We start from the raw sequence: 6,595 nt of genomic DNA, 5'->3' as shown, positions 1-6,595 counted from the left end.
TCCGAGCCTTGGCTTCACTGCTGAGCTCCTGCAGCAGTCACAGCAGGCTAAAAATGAGCCTGGCATTCCTGGAGTGGGGCTGTGGCACTGCCTGGAATGGAAACAGCACTTACTGTGGTCACAGGACCCAGGGCAGCTTTTGGATACACAATTCCTGTGCAGTCCCTGCTGAGGGCAGCTGGAGTTTCCAGGTCTGCCTGACTAACACAGCTCGATTCACTTCTTTAGCACAATGTGTGGCAGCCAGACGGGAGCTGAAAAAAGGTCATTGTTGGAACAAGAAGTCACAGATGGCAAAAGCCCTGTCTAAATAACACCCATGACTTATCTAACAAGCCTTAGTTGTGTGATTAAGGCCTGAATTTTGGGTTCCTGTATTGTGTAAGGAAGAATAACACTTCTTTCTTTAATAGAATGATTCCTGGTTTAATCTGGGAGCACAATCATAACCACTCTGTCAGTGACATGTTGTACTGTAAATCCTGTCCTGGTACATGCATGCCCTTCTCACAACTGACAGAAAAGCCGAGGAAAACCACAACCAGTCACAGGTCCAGGAGCAGAATTTGGCCACAGCTGTTGGCGCTAGATTTGCTGCCTGATCAGCCTAGCCAGCTTGAGCATGCATTATAACCTAATAAAAACCTAATACTACCTTTCCATCTAACTCAGCCACATACATCAGGCTTTGGAGGTGTCAAGCCTAAAAAGAGAATTGTACTGCTGTCTTGAAGTCTTTTTATTGCTGAGAAAAATATATTGCAAGCAACAATTCCTTACACAGCAGTTGTCTCTCTTTTCCACTTTGGAAAAAAAAGTTAAGAAAAATCAAAGCAATAAAAATTCACGTCCAGATCTGATGCACTCAAACTTGAAAGCTTGCTCTCTATCTCTTGTAAGATCTTTTAAATCCTGCTAAGGCTTGACAGGCAGAAGATGAGCAGATGCACAGCAGAGGTGGGAGATGATCTTGTGGGAGGTCTCCTGCCTTGTGCAGAGAAGGCTGTGGAGGCGTGCCTGCACGCTGGGGCTGTGCGGGGAGAGGGAGCCCAACAATGCTCCTTTTTGCAGGGCTGGGGTTACATAAGGCTTGGCAGTGCCTTCCTCCCTCCCCTCGGGAGATGCCAGCAGGGAGGCCCTGCAGGAGAACAAGCTGCCCTGCAGGTCTACGCTTGTTCTGTGTGTGCCAGCTGCCCTGATGGGCATCACCTTTCCAGAGGCAGCAAGCAGGCTGCTCCTTGCTCCTGTTTCTGCTCCCAGGACAAGGTGTGCCCTGGTGTTATCCCTGCGCCCTGGGGACCTCTGGCTGTACACCGACCACTGCTGTTCTCTGTTTCAGACTATGGATGACAAACTCCCCCTCTGGACATGCAGGCAAGGTGAAAAAGCAGAATATTCCAAGTTATTTGATACTATGTGAAAAATGCCAATCGCTCGTTTTGAAAATTTTAAAAGTTTAATAGTAATAAAATGGTTATAAAAATAGTAATACAATTAGAGTAATAACAATTTGGACAAATTGAATTAGGACAATATGAGACAATAGAGACAAAGAGTTATGGATGTCTGAATACCTTTTTCTGGGCAGCAGGAGCCCGAAAAAGGACCCACATGAACAAAGGATTAACCGTTCAAAACAATAGACTGTTGCATATTCATACAATTCATACATGATGCATAAATTCCATTCAAATACAGGATTCTGTCTGGTCATCATCAACTTCTTCCTTCTAATCCTGACAGCACCTTGGAGGTGGGAAGAAGTTCGTTTCTTCTGCTAAGAGGGCAATAAATTCCTTTTCTCTGAAAGATTCAGGTGTCCTGGGGCTGCTATCTGCTGCGAGTGCCTCATTCCTTTCTTAAAAAAATCCCAGTAACATAGCTCTTATTTTAGCTACAAAAGTTACCTTTTAACTACAAGACTTCATTTATCATATTATTACATGTTAATACAGCACTGCTAATCAATACATCAAAACACATATGGTGAATATCTGCACAGACCCATATAACATGCACTTTTCACAGATTTCAAGATCAAGAGGAGCCACTCAGGACAGTGGGGAAGAACTGTTGGTGCACATCAGCTTACCTGTGTAAGAAGCATAAAAGTGAGTGATATTTTTTGATAATAAGGTATATTTTTCAATGTTGAATACTCTTGATAACTTGTCTCCAAATCTTGGCAGGACTAGTTCTTCACATTTCTGGAGACCAGCAAAACTCAAAGTTAGTCAGAGATGTTCAACTGGATGAATTCTGGGGAGAGTACCCTGTAAATATGATTTCTTTCTCTCATTGCGTACCTACCTTCTGGTGAGCAGTCATTAGATTCACATCAACTTGATGAAAATGAACAAGAAATGAACATATATGAAGATATACTCTTCATGTATATTATTTTAATATTCCAATGAATTCTTTGGTCTGATTTTTGGAGCACAGCTTTCAACATTCCTTGTCAAAAGTCAAAGTTTTGTCTAAAAGCTTTTGTTCATTTGTATTGGATATCAAAGGCAGGGCCCTGGTGACTTCCCAACAGTTTCAGTGTTGTGTATTTATTGATTTATCTGTTCTAAACCACACCATTCTCTTTAAACATAACAAGATTTATTGTTAATAAATCCATGGTAGAAAATGCATTGAATACGTATTTTGGCCACATCTTATTTATTCTCTACTACATTATTTAAGTTATAAAACTCTTTTAGCATTCACATAGTGAAAAGTATATTGCAACTGCTATTTGTGTTGTTAGACACATGTACAAATTAAAATTGGAAATATCAACATTGCTATTGTCTGTGTGATGATAACCTCTTGTTTTCTAGTTTCACAACCAACCCATCAAGAACAAATTCCAAAAGTTTAGGAGAGCAGTTCTGGAAATCCAGAAAACTGGAAAAAATCACATAGCTGGTGATATCAGGTGTATTTTAGGAAAATGACTGTTGCAGTAATTTATTCTGCTCTAGGCAGTGTCATGAATCCATCATGGCACACAGAGAGAGAAAACATATCAAGAATGCTGGAATACCTTTCCTTACCACAAGACACCCACACAAACTAACAATAGGACAACATTCAATAAAGTAGAAAATAAACCAAATAGAAACCAAGTTAAGGAAAGTTGGGAAAGACTTTTCCAACTTCATCCTCTGTGCCACCTAATACCTCTAAAATTTTAAACTCCCTTCTTTTTCCACTAGAAAACCACACTATCAGGGGAGGCAAATTTTAGTTCAGTGAACACAAAGACACAGAAGTCTGAGTAGGAAGGGACCTTTTAAAAGCCACCTAGCTCAGCTTCCCTATATGGAAAATAGTGGTAAAACACAAAGTCCTGTCTTGCTCACACGGCTCAAGAGAAACAGTGAAATTACTGATGTGGAGGTCTAGGAAACAATGTATTTAGGTGGTGTCCTCTGTGCAGAGCAAGGGCTGGTCACACAGATAAATTATCATTCCAGCACAGAAATATTTGTGAGCTGAGTGTCACAGAGCAAGAGAAAGGTTGGCATCTTTCCCTCCATGTAGCTTCACTTGTTCTTTCCACACTGTACTTGAACTTTCCATTTTATCATCAAGGTTAAAACAAACAAACGCAGACTAGAATTTTTTTTTTTTTTTTTTTTTATTTACATCAAATTCTGTCCAAAACTCACCTGGGGTCATGGCTACACTGCAATCACCAGCTGTGGAAACCTAAAGTGACAGCTGGATTCCTGCAGCTGTTCTTGTCCTGCAGCAGCAGTGGGGGTTTGGAAGCTGGAAATCTGTGGCTCCCCGTGTGCAGAGCCCACAGAGCAGCACGCACACACTGTAAGGGCTGGAGCAGGGCAGGTTAACAGAAGCCCACTGAAGCTAAGGGAGGGTAAATTGTGGAAGGAACAGAATAACTGAAATCACCACAGAAGCAAGGGAAGGTCTGGCCTAGACCCTTGTTTTCTCTGACTGGCCCTCCTTGCTTTCTCTTTTCATCCATTTAATGGATGTTTCTAATCAGGCTCAATGAGGTGTGCCATCTCCATCCTGGCCAGCCTGACCTACTTCTCAGGGATTAGCAGCTCCATGACATCTCCCCTGACTTAGGAACACTCTGTTCTCTCTCAGAAATGAAACCAACTGTGCCTCCTTCCTGATCAGCGTTTGGCTGAAATGCAAACCTCCTCTGAGCTCAATGTGGCTAGAAATTACTGATAAATTTGTTACAAAGTAAGCTTTTCTTTCTTGTTCTTTGGAATTCACAGGAACACTCCCATTTATTTGGAGCCATCATTTTACATGTTGTTCCTTCTCAGCCCCTTCATTTGCATGTTCTTTAATGACACAGCTATAATTGTTCACCACCCTGTACCACCACTAAATAAAACATTCCTCAGCCTTCCCTTCTGCACCACCAGTTCTTTGTCACTTAAATTCTCCTAATTTGGTTCAACCCTCTCTCTGCTTTGGCCAATTGCTTTTCCTTCTTTCCCTAGAGAATCTATAGAAAGATGAGAACGTTTCCCTCAAGTTTCCCAAGTTCTTATTAGCAGTAAAAAAGGGGGAAAAAAAGTAAAAGTAATTTCTTTATTACCTTCTCACAAAGGAACATCAGCCAAGTGTGTGTCTTCTCAAATGAATACTACTGCTGTATTTTTTTTTCTTTTCACTACATATCCCAGGTCTAAACATTGCTAAACCATCCAATTTTACACTATCCATTTAGGAGGGGCAATGATAAATTAGAAAAAGGTTGTTTTCTTTTTCTTTTCTTTTACAAACCATGAAAGGATTAGAAGAACTGTAATATAGAGACTCTGAGTTTGTGCACTATATTGAAAATATTACAAGAACCGTGTTCTGATAGGCTTTTACTTATTTAATCCTCAGCTGGCATTAACTGCAGTGGCAAGATGGCTCAGAAAATGGAGGGATCTCTGCAGTGCTGGGAAGCTGTCAGCAACACTCTACTTTGGTCAGGGCAGGTACTGTTGGAATACCTGGTGAGGAGAGAGGCACTGAGTCATTGGGAGAGGCCTCATTACTCCTGATAAATAACAAAAGAGAAAAACATTCTGTCATGGTTCCATTTCTGCATAGTGAGAGTGGTGCTAGGGCCATCTTCTGCTTCTGTCACCAAATATTAACCTGAGTCTGCTTCAGTGACAATAAAGGCCAGACCAGCACTTGGGCTTTAAGGAAAGGTTTGATCAGACCCAGAATCCTGTGAGGAAATACGGGAGTGATGTAAAGGAGCCTCATAAAATAAACTGGTAAAGTGCAACAAAATTCACAGGTGATAAATGCTACTATTTCCTCTGCTGAGGGAAATAAAGTGTGAGTGTTTTACCAACAGGACTTATCAGCACTGTGTTGCAGTAACTGTTATTAAATTGTTCAGCACAAGTTACTTCTATGCCAAGATAATCTCCAGCCAAACAAAGATTTTCACAACAGACAAGAAGGCAGCCTAGACCTGTACGGTGATCCCTTCTATTTTTTTTCCTGGTCAATTTACCAGGCTAACTAAAGAAGTCTATTTTCTTTATTTCTATTACTTAAGAGTACAATCATCCCACTCAAGGGCAGGGCTGCTGTTCAGAGGGACCTGAACAAGCCAGAAGGATGGGGCTGACAGGAATCTCATTGCAGTCAAGGAAAACACAGCGTTATGTGTCTGGGATGGGGTGAAGAATGCATCAAGGAGTTTTACCTCAACATGAGGAAGAAATTCTTTACGTTCAGGTTGACAAAACACCGGAAAGGCAGCCTAGGGAGGCCATGGAGCATTCCTGTCTGAAGAGATTCCAAACTCACCTGGAGGTGTAGGGGGATAGAACATAAGTAAATAAAGATAGTATAGAAAGTAATCTAAGTCAATAAGGATAGTATAGAAAGTAATCTTACCCCCTAAAGAGTTGCAGCTGAGCCAATTGTGAAGGATTAGGAGCAGGCCTGATGTTAACAGGCCACAGCTGTAGCCAATAGAGGAGTGTTATAAAAGACTGGGTTGGGTGGTTGAGGGAACTGGAGTCAGGTAACTGCTGTGAGGATAAGGAAGAGGCAGTGCTTAGAGGAGCTGCCTACAAAAAACATCAAGGAGGTATGAAACTCTAGCAATATGGAGCCCTTGCAATGAAATGACAATAAAGCACTTACACTGTAATGACAACAGGAGGTGCTCCTGTGTCACCTGCTCTGGGTGACCCTGCCTTGGTAGGGGCTTGGACAGAATCCCAAACTGCACTGGGGTTCTTATTAGCAGCAGAAAAGGAGAAAAAAGGGTGACAGCCCCTCAGAACACAGAACACTCGCTTTAGGGCGATCCCGCAGCCGGTGCCTCACAGCAGCCGCTGGAGCCATCACCGCTGTTCAACCAGCTCCCACCGCACGGCGCCGGGGACAGAGCTCCGGAAACCTGGCCGAGAACACTGCGAGCTGCGGCCGCAGCAGGTGCCCAGAGGCCCGCTGGAGCAGCACTCTAAGCTGGGGACCGCCCGGAGCCGGTGTCCGGCCGCTCTGGCTGTAACGGGTGGGCACAGGGACCGCTTGGGGCCGGTGCCCAGCTGCGAGGGACAGACACGGGGACCGCCCGGAGCCGGCGCTCGGC

General features: G+C 43.1%; 1 long non-coding RNA gene across 3 annotated transcripts; it reads right to left on the bottom strand.

Moving 5' to 3' along the window:
• Window positions 1-1,475: 1,475 nt before the first annotated feature.
• Window positions 1,476-6,523, bottom strand: LOC134416825 (uncharacterized). Of its 3 annotated transcripts, none has more exons than XR_010027416.1 (4): window positions 6,145-6,523; window positions 5,893-6,029; window positions 5,699-5,802; window positions 1,476-4,985 (listed from the first exon to the last, which is right to left on the bottom strand). It is a non-coding gene; the product is annotated as an uncharacterized LOC134416825 (long non-coding RNA). The 3 variants fall into 3 exon arrangements; XR_010027418.1 differs by having other exon boundaries at window positions 1,476-2,092; XR_010027417.1 differs by having other exon boundaries at window positions 5,893-6,026; window positions 6,145-6,520.
• Between the last annotated feature and the right edge of the window lie 72 nt (window positions 6,524-6,595).

The sequence above is a fragment of the Melospiza melodia genome, chromosome 3 (genome assembly GCF_035770615.1).
Source record: "Melospiza melodia melodia isolate bMelMel2 chromosome 3, bMelMel2.pri, whole genome shotgun sequence".
NCBI lineage: Eukaryota > Metazoa > Chordata > Aves > Passeriformes > Passerellidae > Melospiza > Melospiza melodia.
The sequence above is the reverse complement of the archived record's forward strand: the minus strand, read 5'-3'. Positions and strand labels throughout refer to the sequence as shown.